The sequence below is a fragment of the Microtus pennsylvanicus genome, chromosome 8 (genome assembly GCF_037038515.1).
Source record: "Microtus pennsylvanicus isolate mMicPen1 chromosome 8, mMicPen1.hap1, whole genome shotgun sequence".
Lineage (NCBI taxonomy): Eukaryota > Metazoa > Chordata > Mammalia > Rodentia > Cricetidae > Microtus > Microtus pennsylvanicus.
In genome coordinates this window covers 5,585,001-5,603,618 of record NC_134586.1, presented here as the reverse complement: position 1 = coordinate 5,603,618, position 18,618 = coordinate 5,585,001, and the positions used below count along the sequence as shown (strand labels likewise).

At 43.2% G+C, this 18,618-nt stretch overlaps 1 protein-coding gene across 2 annotated transcripts in view; it reads right to left on the bottom strand.

Moving 5' to 3' along the window:
* Nucleotides 1-18,618, bottom strand: part of Sox5 (SRY-box transcription factor 5) — a 998,560-nt gene that overhangs the window by 618,692 nt on the left and 361,250 nt on the right. For both annotated transcript variants that reach the window (XM_075982319.1, XM_075982312.1), the window contains exon 4: nt 555-619. The gene's annotated coding sequence lies outside the window, so the exon portion shown is untranslated. The remainder of the gene's footprint in view (nt 1-554; nt 620-18,618) is intronic.

Genomic DNA, 18,618 nt, shown 5'->3' with positions numbered 1-18,618 from the left:
ATAGTCATGGTGGCTGGTGCCTAGCATCTTTAATTAAATTTCATTTTGCACATGATGTTCAGCATGAACTAGTTAAAAACTATTGCTAGCACTGGGGGCAACTGTGACAAGCGCCCAAAGCCTTCTGGGTTGACCTGGAGGCAGCGTGTACAGCAGAGGCGTCAAGGCAGATGCCCCTAACACAGAACTTTTACCACCACAGTTATATCATCTAACATTCCATGTATTTTAAGAGTTGAAATCTGGGCAACTCATCAAAAAGTCTTTGTTTTAAGATATTGTAATAAAAAGAACAATCATAATTAGATTTCCTATGCATCTTACTAGGTTTCAAAATTCCTTCCACTTCACAAAAGTTTTTTTTAAATTATTTCTCATATTCAAATACTAGAAATCATGTAACGGAACTCTGGGCTTTGGACACATGAGAGCTGGCTGCATCAGAAAACCTGCAAGAACTAACCCCAGCTGAGAACTCACAGACGGCAGCGACAAGAGATTTGAGAGCTATACAAATGACGGAAATAACAATCAAAGGCTATGCCAGTCCTGACCTGGGAGCTGCAGGTCAACCTCTCCCACTTCCGGGTGTCCTCGCTGCTCTCTGCTTCTCGAGACACTGAAAAATAAAAAAGAAATAGCAGCTGTTCAATAACCTGGCAGTAGTTTCCAACACTCAGGTCTACAACATCAGACACTACGGAGTCAGTCCAATATTTGTGCTACAAAGTTTTAGAATACATTTCACAAATTTGACTTTAATACTTTGCTTTTCTAGACCCGATTTACAGCCAATGGTGGAATCGTTGGACTGTGCCATTTAGTAGCTGGTAATGGATAATCGGTGAAAAATAACCAAAGAACCTTATGTGGATGACATTTCCAATGCTGGTGAAACTTGACGTGTAAAATAGGAACTAGCTATTTTAGAAACGCTGACAGTTATGCCACTTTAAAGACTTCATGCTGTTAATAAGCTACATGCACACGCGTGTATACACACTTACACGCAAACATGTTTGTGTATCTTGTGGGGATCCCAGGCTTGGTTTTATTGAGATGGACAATAACAATCATTTTATAAGCTATTATTGTTGAATTAAAATACATTTGAAACATTCTTCTGGCAGGAGAACTCCAAGAAGACCGCCCGAACAGGCACCCACATTTATCAACTATGTATTTACTAATACAGCATAGCACAGCTAAGATCACCCTAGGACACTAAGCAAAGAATTTCCCGGCAAAAAAAAATCATGAAAAGCATAAGGTAGAAACATGGGATTCCCACTAAGTCACCTTAGCCTTATCTCCAAGTCTTCTAAACCTGTCTTGACGGTAAAAACACAAAGTACTTTCTACATACAAATATTACAATGGCGTTATGGTGTAGTGAGACGCTTATCAGCCCTCTGCGTGTTTTAGGCTTACCCACCCCCATGACCAAATTCTACGATTCCAAGGTGTTCAAGCATTTATTGATGACATTTGAAATAACACAAATATTAAATTAACTGTGATTGTTAAATTAAACTAGATAAATAAAACTGTACACAGTTTTGCCCTAGAAGGATTCTATCTTACCAGGAAGATTACATATTCAGAAATTTTAAAGTAATATTTAAAATGATACTTTGGGATAACACTAGATTTTTGGTCTTAATATACCAAGTACAGGTAAGGAAATGAAAGGATGGGTCACTTATGCTTTTATTATTGATTCTTATTAATATTTATATTCCAGAAAGCCTAAGTGCTCTTAAGGGATTTCTGAATTTCTAAGTTATTTCAAAGAACATTAAATTCTAAGGATGATTATATTCCACAATCATGTGGCATTGACTCCAGGGAGGAAAACTTATCTAGGTGTCTAAACATCGCAGTATAAAGCATTGTAATGAAACAAGTGACATTACCCTACCATAGTGCTGCTAGTAGGCTGCAGAAAGCACTTGACATACATGAGCCACCACTCTTTCCTGACAAAAGCATGAAGCTCAGCCAGCTAAGAACTATCCTCCTCAACCTACTAAGACACATAGAAAGCTCAGAGCATTTTACAGAGAATATCCGTGTCCCCCTAAGGTGGAAAGCAAGACAAAGGCATCTACTCACACAACATAGGATTAGAGGTGGCACTTGGCATCCCACGAAAAGAAGAAGAAACCAGAGGCTTTGAGATGGAATGGAAGAAGTTAACTGGTATTGTGTTTGTTTGGTTGATTGTGGGTTTTTTTTTTCCCCGTAAACAATGTTTTTATTTAGAAAATCTCAAGTCACTAAATTATCACAAAACCAAATGATAGCTATTGTAAGGTTAAGGATATTTAATCATGTGTAAAAATGTAACATATTTTCATATTCTAGCACAGAATAATTCTGAAAAGAAAAATCAAGAAATGAATTCCACACATTAAATTATGGGAGAAGACAAATAGAAATAAATTAACAAAATAATTTTTAATAAAATTTACCAATGTACAAACTAAAGACAGTATTTAAAAAAACTTAAACTAAGACGATGAAAAGACATCCAATATTCATGGATAAGAAAACACTATTGTTCTTAAAAATGAAATTTTCTACCAATTTATCTGTAGATTCGACACAGAATCATATCAAAAACTCATTTCTTCATACAAATTGACAAAACGATCCTAATTTTTTTTTTATGGAGATGCAACATATCCCAGCATAACTAATACAGACATAAAGGAGAAAGTGAAACAACAGAGGGATACAACTGTTCCCTTTTCTACGTTTACAATAAAGCTACAACCAGAGCAGGGTCTGGGCGGCAGCAGTCAGCTTGGAGAAAATAGCACAATGGAGAGGAGACATCTGTCTGGAGGGTTCACATCCGGAGCCAGTTTGGCTTTCTCAAGACGCTTAAGGAAGAAAATGTTGTCACTTGACACTTGAATTTATTATTGTTGGATTTGAGGCATGGTCTTACTGTGTAGCTCTGGTTGACCTGGAACTCACCCTGTAGACCACACTGGCCTTGAACTCATGAAGATCCCTCTGCCTCCTGAGTTCCAGAATTAAAAATGTGAACCACACTACCCAACTTTGAAAACCAAGGTTTGCTTAGGCTGTCTTGGTGACAGCATCTTTTGAAGCTCATTTCAGACTCGACTAACCTCAGCTCTTGAATTCAGGCACAAGTTTTCTGAGCTCCCTTTATGTTCCCAAGCGGCAAATGAATTCGTGTTACACTAACGAGGTGGCCCAAGTGAGGGGTACAATATACTCGAGATTAGAAGCATGGAATTTCCAAGACTGCCCTACAAATATTTGAACGATTAAGCCACTAAAATTATCTTTGACTCCATCCATAGCAAGTTCAAAGCCAGCCTGAGCTAAAAACAAAAGAAAAGATTTATTAATCCTAATCATCTCTCTGCCAGCATGTGTGTGCGACCAGCAGGAAGTTTCTAACCCTGCCTCTTTTACTCCTCAACTCTTCAGTGGAGGTCTTGATCAGTCTTGTCTTACGGAATGGTTAGTAAAATATCACGTTATATAGTCCAGGGCAACCGTCCCTACAGCTCATCTCATCTCAACATCTTCCCTTTAACACTGTCTAAATCCAGGCTCATCCCAGCAGGAGAGAAGGCACAGTGCCCTAATGGACATTCTTTTACATACTTTCAATTCCTCCCCCACATGGAGAAAGAATGGGACTTTCTGACTGGACAGGGCTATGTCAATCGTCTTTGGGTTACACAGAAAATGAAGGTCTTTTGAGGGTCTCAGGAGATGTCCTTTCTAGAAAAGGGCTAGCACCGGATGCTGAGAAGAAACAGCGCAATCGTCTCACGACCCTGCGGGTACAGGAATGGTTTTCTTGCTGTCATTTAGGTTCCTAACTTTCACACATTTTGACTTTAAACTGAAGGTGATTTGTGCGCATTTGCAAGCCTTCCAGGAAGTCCTCGGGCTCAGCCTAGAGCAAACTCCTCCTCCCCTGCCCTCCCCACATCTAGGGAGCCACTGAATCATGGCTGTGATTATCAGTGCCCCTCTTATTCCCATTCAGGTTTCATTCCCTACACCATGCCCAGGTTGATCTCATATAAATCGTCCTGCCTCAGAGCCTTGTGTATGCTAAGATCAAAAGCCCGAGATGACTGTGAACTTCTTAACTATTTACAAGACGTGTCCCTCCTTCCCCTGTGTAGCTCCTGCCCCAGCTCCGGCTTGGTGCTTTGTTCGCCACCTTCTTGACTGTGGTGACCCTTCTTTTGGATCACCTTGTCGTGCCCTTTGTTCCTGGAAGAAACTCTCAACAGAGACTCCTCAATCCTCTCTCCTGCCTCGACTGTGGTGACCCTTCTTTTGGATCACCTTGTTGTGCCCTTTGTTCCTGGAAGAAACTCTCAACAGAGACTCCTCAATCCTCTCTCCTGCCTGGTCTCCCTTCGGCATACTCCTCAGTTTCTTCTCAGTGAGTCCCCTGCTAAGGCTCCTAGTGGTCTTGGGGGACTTGTTGGCGGTTCCCTGGACAGACAGGTTACTGAACAGACAGACGTACTCAGTTACAAACCACATCAAAACAGCAAGTGTTGATTAAGGCTTCTCAAGGTGGCATCGTGGTGGTGGGGTGTGGAAGATAGTGGGGAGAAGGTGGACATGTGTTTAAGAAAACCGAGTGTGCTGGTCAGGTGTGGGAACGATCTTAGAGACATTCATATACAATCTCATTTCTGAGATATATCAACAAGATATGTATGACTCCAAAGTTATTGATAAAATTAAAGGGGGGATGTGTCCAAATGGCTAACAATGTGTCTTAGGAAAAGAGACCATCATTTGACCAAGCAAACAACAGTGCTGTGCGAGGCACCATCTTCAAGGACAAAGGCCCATGACCCAGGGCCTTAAAGTTCCTTACAAAACATGAATGCTCCAAAAATATAAATGTTGGTTATCAGGCAGAAGCTCTGCTATTGACCCAGTAAGACTGCACACGCACATCGAGTGCAACGGAGAGATGAGTGATGTTACAATATTAACCGGATAATTTCCTCTCCTTAGCTACACTTTCTCAATACTCACACTGGTTTCTCATTTGCCTGCTGAAACCGCCCTATGAAATAGACGTCAGCAAGCCACTTAGCAGATGAGGACTCTGAACTTAGGTGGCCGTGGTTAGAGCTTTGGGGCAGATCTGTGACTCGAATCTTCGTAACTGCCAGCACAAGCCATTTGTATTTCAATAAAGTCCATGGGCAGCTGTGAGTCACGCAATTTCCAGTATCTGCTAAGGTGTTACATTAAGTATTAACTTAGTAGGGATGTGAATCGGTTACATTAAAGTAAAAAAAAAATGTACAAACTGGAGGCCGTCCTCACCCGACCCCCACTTCCTTTGATTTCTTATCTAGAAGCTTCTATTGCTAATGCTAGTTTGCTTTATGGTTTGCCTATCTTATCCATTGCTTTGTCTCTGTTGCCTAAAATAAGGCCCGATTTATAGTAGGAGATCAGTGCATAAACGATGAATGAGCAGGTGCACCTGTGAGAACATGCAAAATTCTCCTTTTGACTCTGTCTCTTGACAAATCTACTACTTTCTCAGATTTTAATCTCCAAGTCATTTTATAAAAGTTTTTTTTTTCCATTTTTAGTTTGTGTGTGTGTGCATCAGGTTTAGGTGTCTCTGGAGTCCAGGAGAGGGTGTCCGGTGCCCTGGAACTGGAGGCCCAGGCAGTTGTGAGCTCCCAGCATGACTTGTGAGCTGGGAACTGAACTGAGCTTCTCTGTAAGAGGAGCAGCTCTCTGAACAAATCTGGGCCTTTAGTACAATGCTACTGAACATGTTTACAAGTATGAGCCTCCGCTGTCTCCCAATTACTGCTCGAGGAAGGAAATGGAACACTAGGATTGTCCCAGGAAGCTTTTTGCTTGTCGATGGAGAAAAAGACAAGAACAGAAAACAAGACAGAAAGATGTAGGGTGGAGGAAAATGAAGTAACTGTGGGGAGACAAGAAGATAAATGTGAATTTAGCATGAAAAAGAAAGCAGCCCAAGGGACCATGGGGCAGGCGGGAAGCAGCAAACGAGACCAGATGAGTGGGGCCCAGAATACCGAAAACATAAAATTCCTTTCCCCACCCCCTTTTTAAAAAGCAGAGTTGAGTGGGGATTGTTTGTGGACTTTGTAGATCGCAATTTGTTTAGCTATGAACATGTTGGACACCCTGGGCCCCAGAGCCTGCTAGGCCACTGCAAGAACAAATTTCTGTTCTTGGGAAAGCAGAAGCCACTGTGAAGTTTGAACAGAGCAGGAAGTCGTGTGTCTTATCCCCTTCACCAGACAGGAACACAGCAAGTCGTTCAGTCGTCTCCCAAAAGAGCCCACACATTTCCCATTTCCTGTGGCAATCTCTAGGTCCTGTCTACTAACCCTGCCTCCATTTGTTCCCCTGGCTATGGTAAGAACGTACACATTTGTTCTCCCGAGTCACAGAAGCAGCACTAACTTCGTCACACACACACACACACACACACACACACACACACACACACACACACACAGCGCCTACTTCATCACACACACATACACATACACAGTGCCTACTTCATCACACACATGTACACAGTGCCTACTTCATCACACACACACACACACACAGCGCCTACTTCATCACACACACACAGTGCCTACTTCATCACACACACATACATACACAGACCCTCATTCATCACACACACACACATATACACAGCACCTACTTCATCACACACACACACAGTGCCTCCATCACACACATATACACACAGTGCTGACTTTATCACATACATGTACACAATGTCTACTCTAACACACACACATGTACACAGTACGTACTTCATCACACACATATATACATAGTAGTGACTTCATACACACATATACACAGCGCCTACTTCGTCACACAGTGCCTACTTCATCACACACACATATACACAGCGTTAACTTCATCACACGCACACATACACAGTGCTAACTTCATCTTACACACACACACACACACACACTCAGTACCAAGTTTATCCTGTACACACATATACTCAGCACTGTTCATCACACACATGCATGTGCACAGTGCACTCACATATACATAGGGCTGAGTTTATCACACACATGCATGTGCACAGTGCACACACATACAGAAAGGGCTGAGTTCATCACACACACATATCTTGTTGTTTGCTTCTCTTTGCTTTGTGGAGAAGAATCAGTCATGGATGACTCGGGTATTTGTGGGAGCTAAGGTTTGTACTGTGAAGATGGGTGTGGGCTCAGATCTTAGATCTTAGTCAACACACATTACAAGTACTGCGGAAAGACAGACTGTTTTATTCAAGAACACGTGTGATGCAGTGGTTTTGCATTCTGAATGGAAAACTTGGACAGGGGATGGTGCTGACAGAATCAAATACCAGAGAGACCTCATGAATGACTGGCTGGATACTGACGCCTAATCAGAGCCAGCCTTTCTGCTCAATTAGAGTATGTTGAGACAATCGGGCTATTTCCTTATATCCAACCCACAGGGACAGATTTTGGAATTTCAAAGAACAAATGGTGTGTGTGTGTGGCGGGGGGAGGCAGGCTTTTAACATGGCAGAAATCACACCATGGTCCAACTGCTCGGAGTAGGCATCCCACCGTGAGCTCAGACTGGGGTTCAGGACACAGTGGGTGACAGGGCAGTCCCAGACCTCATTCCCAGGAAGCATCACCACTCTTGGCCTGCAGAGTCGGAGTCAACAGGCTCGGCCTTTCTACCCCTGCAGGTAATCTACAGACACCGAGGGAAAACCGCAGCAGAGAAGCATTTGACACCCTTTCCTGGGCAGAGCTGAACCAGCCTCCGCCAACAGAAGACATGATCCGAGTCAGCACAATGACCCGTGCAAACACGCCGACATCATCCTAGAATATGGTGAATCTGGCTACTCAGGTGGCTTGATCACGCGACAGGAAAAAATCAGGCAGATTCTTTTCAGAAGATGTTTGTCCCTCCACCCTGTGTTTCCTGCGGTGTTGAATAGTCAAATGCTGAGGAAACATCAAATCTGTAAACTTTCTACCTCGGAATTCTTATGAGCATTCCTCCAGGAATTGATATTGAATAAGAATATTTACTCCCTAAGAATCCATAGCATGTGTGTGCATAACCATACACACACATGCACACACACTCATACATACACACATACATATACTCATTCACACATATGAACATGCAAATACACACTCACATATACATATATGCATGTACATTCACACACACATTCAAAGAAGCACACATACACACATACATAGACTTACACACATGTATACGCATACACACATTCACATATATAAACACATTTGCATGAACACACATATGCATACACACCCACATTCACATACTGCATGCATATACACACATTTAAATAAGTACACATACACTACTCATGCATCCACACTTGCATATACATATACTCACACACACACATATATACACATAAACACACATTAACATGTATAAACACATTTGCATGAACACATATGCATACACACCCACCTACACTACTACATGCACAGTCACACAAATACATATATTCAAGCACATGCATATACCTATATACATGCACACTAATACATATATATTCATACTCACATAAACACAAAACACACTTACAGAAACAAGCACAGAGGCACACACACATATAGACACACAATTCTCTCTCTCTCCCACACACATACACACACACGCATGCATGCATGCACACATGTGCACTGTGCTTCCCTTAGGAAGTGCTATGGTTTTCCACAGGGACTCTGCCTATTGTCCTAGAACATCTTTACAAAGCCTGAATAAGGGACCAGGCTACAATCCCTCAGCAGGATCCCCAGGCTCCAGTTAGCCAGAGGATGCAGGTTTATGCAAAGGTGGCTGCTTGAACTCCAGCAGGAAGGACGGACCAGGATCAAGAAAGAGCAGGGGGAGAAAGCTATCCCACTGGCTGCCCATTGTTGCTGCACTGGAAGGACACACTGTGTCATAATGAATTCCCATTAATGTGAGCCAGCGGAACTATTAGATTGAGCTGGCAACCGAGGACGACAAGCCGTGCCTGCAAGACCATCTGATGAGGGACAGGGCTGCTTCGGCCCTGCCTTCTCTCAATTAGTGGACGGGGCTTTTAATGCCGCTCTGAACAAGCAAAGCAATTTTGATTACTTAGAATAAAGTCTCCATTTGCAGTGTTTCAGAGGACCCCCCCTTTCAAAATATAATTTACCCGCAGAGTATTTGAATGGTAATAACCTATTTTAAAGCTGTCTACATCATTACTCATCTTTGCTTAAGTAATATTGAAATACATTTTTTAAAAGTTCAAATGATGGGAATTTACTCTGGGAGATGAAATGTAAATAAGATGGCAGAGGAGAGGAGGAAGACTGTTCTGTGCTGCAGAGGGGTCTCTCTCTCTCCTCCCCCCTCTCTCTTTCCCCCCTCTCTCTTTCCCTCTCTCTTTCTCTCTCTCCTTCCCTTTCTCTCTCTCTCCTTCCCTTTCTCTCTCCTTCTCTCTCCCCCTCTCTCCCTCTCTCTTTCTCTCTCTCTTCCTCTCTCTCTCCTTCCCCCTCTCTCTCCCCTTCCCCCCTCTCTTTCTCTTTTCCGATCTCTCTCTCTCTCTCTGTGTGTGTGTGTGTGTGTGTGTGTGTGTGTGTGTGTGTGTGTGTATGTGCAAGTGTTTGCAGTAATGTGTATGTTTATACCAGAGTAGTTACAGTTAATAAATTCATCCCATCGGTCAGCATGGCCAGGAGACTGGCCTATAGATTCTATAGGTCCCCATTTTTAAAGCTTGTAGACCTTGCCTACTTAGAATGGCAATGCTTATATTTCATAGCTTTTGGTATAAGAAACCATTGTTCCCATTTTATTCTTGATATTTTCCCTCTGTTGGGGCTAGAAGGCAAGTAGTAGACATGGAGGTTTACTGCTGAGACCACCGACTGACAGACGCCTTACCCAAACGGTGGCTCTTCCTGCCTTCATGACGTTTTTCATTCCAATTTCAAACACACAGGGGGCCTGCTCCTGTCCTGGTTTCTCCTCGCCATCTCCTAAAATCCTGCCTACTCATTCGGGTCTCGCATGGCTTGCCCTGACTGACATGGTTTGAAATTTTACCTATTTAGTTTTTTATACTCATAGGCGCCAGTGTTTTTGGTGAAATCAAACACACTTTCTCTATAGACAGGGGGTGTCAGCCTTATGTTCCCGTCCCTCCTTCCCTTCTCTCATGACCAAAAGTTGAAGGTGTGACTCTAGACCGTACGTTATTCGTCACCAAAGCAGCCTGCCTGCAGGTACGATTGCTAATTCTGGTTACATAAGAAACCTGCAATGCTGGCTGATGGTTAAATGGCACACACCGTTATGCCAAACATTTTTAAGTCACACACACCATCTAGGAACCTTGCCAATCAGCAGAGAAGAAGAGACTCAGTCTTTCTTTAAAAATTTTGGGCCACTGGAATTCTCTCTGAAAAGTCATTAAATCAATCAATTTTCATCTTTGGTTTTTCCTTTTTATGGTAATATTTCTTTTATTTATTTTCTTTAAATAAAATTTTTTCATTTTTTTTACATACTGACCACAGTTTCCCCTCTCCCCTCTCCTCCCATTTCCCCTTTTTATGCTAATATTTCACTAATAAAATTATTTTAGTAACCACTGCATTTTTTATCTGAAAGGGTTAACTTCGAAAGCTGGCTTCTCTCTAAAACAGCTGGGTTGAAAGGGAGCAAAAAGGGGACAGTATTGACATTTTCTGTGTAGTGAGTACAAAGGAGAGGCATAGACAATATGGCTTATTAGAAAGCAAGTTACATGGCCTATAACGCGTTGTTTTAATGATTACGATTCAGACGCAGGCAAACAGTTTGGACAGACACCGTGTTCTCTGTCCAGCAGACTGTCTAAGGAATCATATTGTAGACCCCACCCTGGCCTCCTAAGTAGGAAAAGAGTCATAGCTTACTCCGTCTCCTCTTTTTTGTAAGAGGGGAGAAGACAGTGCCGGCAGTGTCCGGAAATGAAGATATACAGGATTTACGGGCTAAGGGGGACCCTCACAAATACTATCTACAGCCCTTTATCATTTCCTGTATCTCGCTCCCTACTTCCCTTCTTGTCTTTGATAGAGTACCGGTCCCAAGTTCCGGCCACAAAGATTGCCGTCTGTCTATCCATCCATTTCACAATCAGGCAGTATTGTCTCATTGCTGCTGCTTACAACAGACTTTTTAAATAAACAAACTGCTTACACGGGTCAAAAATCAAACTGTAAATGAGGGCAGCACTCTTCGAATCTAATCAATTCTGTTCTCTCCCACCTCTGCACTAGAGATAGTCTATTAATTTCCCTAGCGCAACCTATCTTTCCTTTATTTATGATTTTAAATGAGCAGCTATATGTGGTTATTCTTATTTGTCTTTCTTATGGAAACAAGAGCACTCTGTATACTCTCCGGAGACTTTTTAGAAATCTCCACCTAACCGTGGCTCTTGGAAACATCTTCAAGTCATTCATAGAGGAAGTTCTCATTAGTTATACTGTCGCAGGTATTTTACTATATGAACATATCTTAATTTATCCAACAAGCGTTTTATGTATGAGGACTTAGGTTATCTCCAACATTTTGCAATTTCAGCTAATGTTATAATATTAACTACATATATTCTTTTATGTTTATTTACATTTCAGCATTGCTGAGAATCAAACCAAGGGTCCCATGTATGAAAGGCTATTCGACCACTGAATGACATTCCCCTGCCCTCCAAAAGCTTTCCGAAGCTCAGCCCACAATTTCCAGAAAAACCACTGGTGTGAGAGAGGGTTCCAAGGTTGGTCTGAATGACTGCACTGTCTCAATGTCTCTTTTGAGGGAGCAGAGCAAGACAGGGAAGCTTGGATGGCCGCTCACACTTCCACTGAGTTCCCCTGAGTTCTAACCCTTGAAAGTGGTCCACATGTTAGAAGGAAATGTGTGTTTTAAGACTTCTTTTAATTTTTTCTCATTTCACAAGATGTTTCTGAAACCCCAAATTCACCCAAATTCATGGACACTCCTGGAACTCTAAGAGTTAGAAAATACCTGACATACAAGCACCCTGGCAGCAAGGAAATAACATTCAACTTTCCTCCCATGTAGAATTCGTATGAGGTGAGAAATTTATGTATGTATGGCTGGATTTGTGGATGGATGCATGCATGGGTAGAGGGATGATGAATAGGTGGGTAGGTAGATGGGTGAGTTGGTGATGGAGGTGGGTCTTGTACTTATCTGTTGCTTTCATTGGTTAATTAATAAAGAAAACTGCTTGGCCCTAATAGGACAGAAAATTAGGTAGGCAGAGTAGACAGAACAGAATTTTGGGAGAAAGAAACTGAGTCAGTGAGTCGCCATGATTCTCCCACTCCAGACAGATGCAAGTTAAGATCTTCCCTGGTAAGCCACCTCATGGGCTACACAGATTATTAAAAATGGGTTAGATCAATATGTAAGAGCTAGCCAATAAGAGGCTGGAACTAAAGGGTTAAGCAGTGTTTAAAAGAATACAGTTTCTGTGTAATTATTTTGGGTATAACGCTAGCCGTGCGGGCGGCTGGGTGCCAGGAACGTAAACCGCCGCTCCAATTACAACAAGTTGGGATGTGTGAAGGGAGGGAGGAGAGGACAGTTGATACAGATAACGATGGGTGAATGGACAGGTGGAGAGAGAGAAGGATCAATGGCTGGACAGAGGTGCAAGGAACCATGATGTCGGCCTGGCCTAGCTGCCCTGAGACACATGTGTCACAAGGTTTTCAGGTTAGCATCCATGGCTCCTGGGGCACCACGTGCCTTCCAGTTCCTGGGAGACTGGTGTACTCCCCCAGGCAATGAAGCATTCAGGCCACTGTGTGTTTCTCTATATGTGCCCACAGATATCAAGGAAGCTTGCAAACTTGACAGGAAACTGGCCTTAGACATTAATCTTGTTACAGGATACAAACTTCATTGTATCCTGACAACTACAATTGTATGAATCCTAGCAATTGCACTTAGAGTATGATAAAAGTATAAAAAAAATCGTATTGCTCTCAATAAAATTGTCACAGAGTCAATTGCTCTGTGGCCCCTCCAACCTGGCTTAATTTCATTCTTCACGGCCATAGCAAGTGACCTTGGTAAGTAAGCAAAGGTGCTTACATAGAGGGATGAGTAGTCTATGAAATATGCCAATGCAAATCTGACATGCTAATCTAGGGAGCATTCCCGGAATCCATAAACCCAAGAGAGAGCTCTCAAAGCGAGGAGGCATGTTTAGTAACAACTTGTTTTCTCTCTGCGGAAACTGAGCAACCTGTGTAAATCCAGATTCTTTTATGTACAGTTTTTACATAATGAACTTCTCGGGAACTCCAGTTTGCACCTTGAGGTCACTGGACGTCCAGTATCATTGCTCTCTGTGGTAATAATCTGCATTTAAGATTTAACAATCAGCTTTCCCTTACTGGAAGAAATGCCTGAGCCAATCACTTTACAAAGAAGAAAGGTTTTGCCCATTTCAGCCATGACTGACTGACAATTGCTGATTGATGAGAAAGGATGTGGCAAGACTTTTTATCTTCGGACCACAGGTAGTCTGGGATCTGATATCTTTGAGGTCCACATCCTCAGTGATCTCCAGCCTGGCCATAAGCCCCAGCTCTCAGAATTTCTTGCATCTTCCATTAGCCGCACCCCGGAGACGAGTCTTTGACATAGAGACAACTGGGGATATTCCAGAGCCAATCCACAGCATCATCTTTACAGGAGCAATGACTAACTCCTTCTAGAGAAAAGCACAGGAAACAAAACCTCGCCCACCAACACCAAGAGGCCTCCAGGTAGAACCCACCCAGGGGGGGAGCGCAGGTTCCTTAGGGGGAGAAGGAGATGAGGGAGAAGAGGACTAGCCATATTGCCCAGATATAATGAGGCACCTTTGCGCTCCCTCGCGGGGAGTAAACCTTGCCTTTTATAAGACAATTGCAGATTTCACACTCATCTTTGGATTCATCTGAAATGAAGCTAGTTCTCCCAGGAAGGCTTGGAGATTCCAGCAAAGAATATGAAATAACTTAAATTTTGTACTGAGATCTGAATGACGCATGGCTATTGTTGCACTTGCTTTGGGGTATCTGTCGATTTCTAATGGTCTTATATAGCCCAGGCTGTCTGGGACGTCACTACACACTAAGGATGACCTTGAACTTCTGATCTTCCTGTCTCTACCTCCCAGCTTTTAGAATTACAGGATGCAAAACCTTATCAGACTATGTGTTTTAATGTTAAGTGATAATAATGACTTATTATTATTACTTTAATAATATTGTTAATAATTTGTTGATATAATGTAAATAAATTTAATATTACTATTAAATTTTCATCCTTCACAATACAAATACCTGATCCACCAATATTCCTTCTGTGGGGGAAACCTGGAATGTACCCGGCCTCCTCGGTACCAACAAGCTTCTTAATACACGCACTTTACAGTATTGCCTTTAGCCATCCCACTCCGGGGATTGAGGAAGTACCTACTGAAGGTGGGAGCAACCTTTGCTAAGGGAGAACAGCTCAGCCATCATCTTTCCATCATCACCAATCCTTTGCAGAAGCAGGACAAGCTCAGCGGCTCGGGAGAGGCTCTGTGTGTAAAGTACTGTAACACAGGCTTAAGGGCTTGAGTTCCGATTTCCGGTCCAGCACTCATAGGGATGTCAGACACAGTGGTGTGCACCTGGAACACCCCACACACACACATACACACACACACACACACGCTTGTAGGCATGGGAGAGCACACACAGGATTCCCAGGGCTTGCTGGCTAGCCTCCTAGCTGGAGTGGCAAGATTCAAGTGCAGTGAGAGATACCATTTCAAAATAGAGAATGATAAAAGCATCAGCATTGACCTCTGGCCTCTATACCCATGCACCCCACGCACAGGCACCTCCACACATATGCACACGTCATGCATGCATCAAAGTAAGTAGATCATAGCTGAAATGCAAATATATAAATATACATTAGATTTACTTATTGATAAACTATATGATCCATCACCAAAGATCTGTGTAGTTATAGCCAGTTCTCTCTCTCTATATATATAGCCATATAGATAATAATATATGCTATATATGCATTATATATGTGCCGTATATACGTGTGTGTACACATATGTGTGAAATGCATACCTTGTTGCAAAAGCACCCCCCAGAGACTAGATGTGCTTGGTGTGAGCGGTGGATGTGGGGAGCGGAATGGGTCCAGCTGCCTGTACTGACAAAAAGCGAGGCATATGGCTTCCTTCCTCCCTGGTGTGCCTGGGTCTCAGAGAGAGAGTGCTCCGTTTCCCCGAGATGAGCTTCGACTCGCATGCTCCACCGGGAAGATATTTTGTATGCCACAGAAAACTAAGATGTTTGCATTCCCACTAGTCCCGGGATAAGGCATTCTTCACACGGACACAAAACATACAGTACATGAATGTTTAATGCAGGCTAAAACTGGGAGAGGAACAGAAAACAAGAACAGAGCAGGTTAAAAAAATATCTGGTTTCTCTCTATCAAAATACTAATTAAAATTCATGTTCATGGGATGGTTATACATATGTTTTTGAACTAAAAGTCTAACCTGGCACTATTTTTTGGCCTTATTTTTGTGACAACATTTTTGTCCATATGGCTCGAAGTGAATCATTTTACATCTTTTTTAAAGCTCTATGTGTTTTTCTTGTTGTCTATTCCCTCTTTCCCACCACACACATACTGGCAGCCGCTCCCAAGTTACCAAATGCCAACTCAACCCTGCAAGCTGGCTGCATGAAGCTAGATACTGCTGGCATGTTCCTAGCTTTCAGAAACACTCTGTGTATGTGTGTCTCTCTGTCTGACTGTCTGTCTATTGCTCTCTCTCTCTCTCTCTCTCTCTCTCTCTCTCTCTCTCTCTCTCTCTCTCACACACACACACACACACACACGACAACCATAGTTCTTTCTCCTTCCATTTGGGGATATTCTTCTGTGCCCCAGCCTTCCGTCCAGCTTCAGTGGGTGCCTCGGTGGGTGCTGGCCACATCAGCCTTCAACTCTGGCCTTTCTTACTTCACAGTACTCTGACAATTAGTGGTTCACTTAAGAACTGCTCTAAAGGAGAGCTTAATCAAGCCCATGCAATTAGTTTAGTCACAGCACAGCAGAGATCCGCATCTGTCCAGTGGCCTCCCCATCTTCAACCCCCAGCCCGCCCCCTTTGTAAAGTCACAGTCTTCCAGGGTCTCACTTCTGCATCCGGAGAGTATCGCTGATCTGAGGTCCAGCCATCTGGCCTGACCCTCTGGGTCTTGCCTAGCTCACGTTGTGTGCATGTGCTGTCTCCACTGGGCATCTGACTCTGCTCGATCTGTGTGGAGGGGCAGCAACTCCACCTAACAAATGTAACTTTAACAACAGTAAAACAACCTAATAGCTCAGCATGCCAGGGGGCTAATGTGGCGGGCCATTTACTGCTGCACTAAATAGCCCTGCTTTGATTCCCAATGCCAAGTGGCAAACTGAGAATTGCAAGGCAGGAGTAACTCCTAATTCATTAGATAAAGGGGGTCATTGCTCATAAGACTGGGGGACTAGAAGGACAGGAAGTTGAGCAAGGCATGCTCCCTACAGACACCTTTGCAACCGGGGCTACCTGTGGTTCAGGCAAGCAAATTCAAGGAACCAAAGGGCTCGGTTCGAGGCATTTGCACACCAACTTGTGACTCGTGGCATTGTTCTGCCACGTTCGCTGCAAAGAGCTTAGACGGGGGACAGAATCCCAGTGCTGGCATGTGATTTGTTATTTGTGACTCGTATTGACACCCTTGGAACAAAATCATCACAAGAAAAAAATCTAGCTTCTCCTGGACTGTAAAATGAGTGACCCCTGAAAGAGCCCCACCTACTATTTTGCCTCATGAGCCCTGAAAAAGTTGCAGTGGGCAGTTGAGACTTGACTAATAAGCTGGGCAGAAAGAGACCGCGAGCCATAAAAAGAGGGGGAAAATCTCGTTAACATTGTTACATCTCCTAATATCATCCTCTTTTTATTGATATTCCTGACAGCTATAAACAGTCCCTGGATGGCCCTTACACTGCTCCGGGGGCAAAATCATTGACACACCTGTTCTTTCGGAGCACAAAAGAGAAATGAGCAAAAATTTTAAATGAGATCTCTGAAATGGGACATCTTTATTTCCTGAGCATTAGCCTTAAAACAACTGACTTCTCTAATTCTTGCCATCCCTCAGATTGGCCTTGAATTACTTCCCAATGGGCCTCCCATGCGCCTCTCAATGAGAAAGGGTAATGGGGGATCTGTTAATTAAGTAGAAGCAAAGTTGCACGGTGGGGATCAAACACTGGGTACGTCCTAAAACTCCCACAGAGAAGATGAAATGCTGTACAAACTTTAAAGGCTTCCCGTCATTAGCAGAGACCTTGCTGCTCCTGGCCCAGACCCCTCCTGTTTGAGAGAACAATGAGGACAATGGTGACAGAAATGAAATAGTACAGCCGGGAACAAAGGAGCTGGCTATTTACTGGGAAAAAGAAAGAAAAAGAAAAGAAGGGGGAGGGGAGAGAAACGGAGAACTTTCTTTTGTTGGTGGTTCCTGTCTACTTTAATTAGTTTATGGCTGCCAGGGCATTGAGAGCGCCTCATGCTCGCTGCCCTGACCACAGGTTAACATAGGAAACATTTGGGGCTTACACCTGGAAAAACCATAACAGGACGCAGAGGAAGGTGCTGAGGAAGGACAGAGAATGGGATGGACAGAGTAGAATAAAGACAAATAATAGGCAAGCTATTTTACTTTGAGTACCAGAGTTTAAACAGTAACAAAAACACCCTGTCCCAAGGATTCTATGGCCCTTTAGATCAGGCCTCCATCACCCACAGAGCCAAGAACCATGTCCTAACGCTAAGCTCCAATCTTGACCTTGCCAGAGGTCTCCCGGTGAGGTCCATAGATATATAAAAAAGTATATTCCTAACAAGATAAAGGGCTGGGCATGTAGAGTGCTTATCTAATATACACAAGGCCCTGCATTTAATACCAGCACTGCAGAAATCAGGCGTGGTGGCACACATCTGTAATCACTCAAGACGTGGATAAGAAATTCAAGGTCAACTCACCTACATAATGAATGTAAGGCTAGTTGGGCTACATGAAACCCTGTAACAGCGACAACAATGGAGATGATGATGATGGTGATGGTGATGATGATGATTATAAGCAATAGCAAAAGCACTCAGCCATGACACTGGCTTCTGCTTATCCCACCCGATCTCTTGACATGATAAATTATACAAAGGGGTCTGAGGACGAAGCTCAATGGGTAAAGCCCTTACCGTGCAACCGTGAGGAACTATATCTGGATTCCAGAGCACACATAAAAAGCTGGGTGGGCATGGCAGCCTTTCTATAATCCCAGGGTACTAGATGTGGAGACAGGGAGCTGGCTGTCTAACCAACTAGCCAACACGGAGAG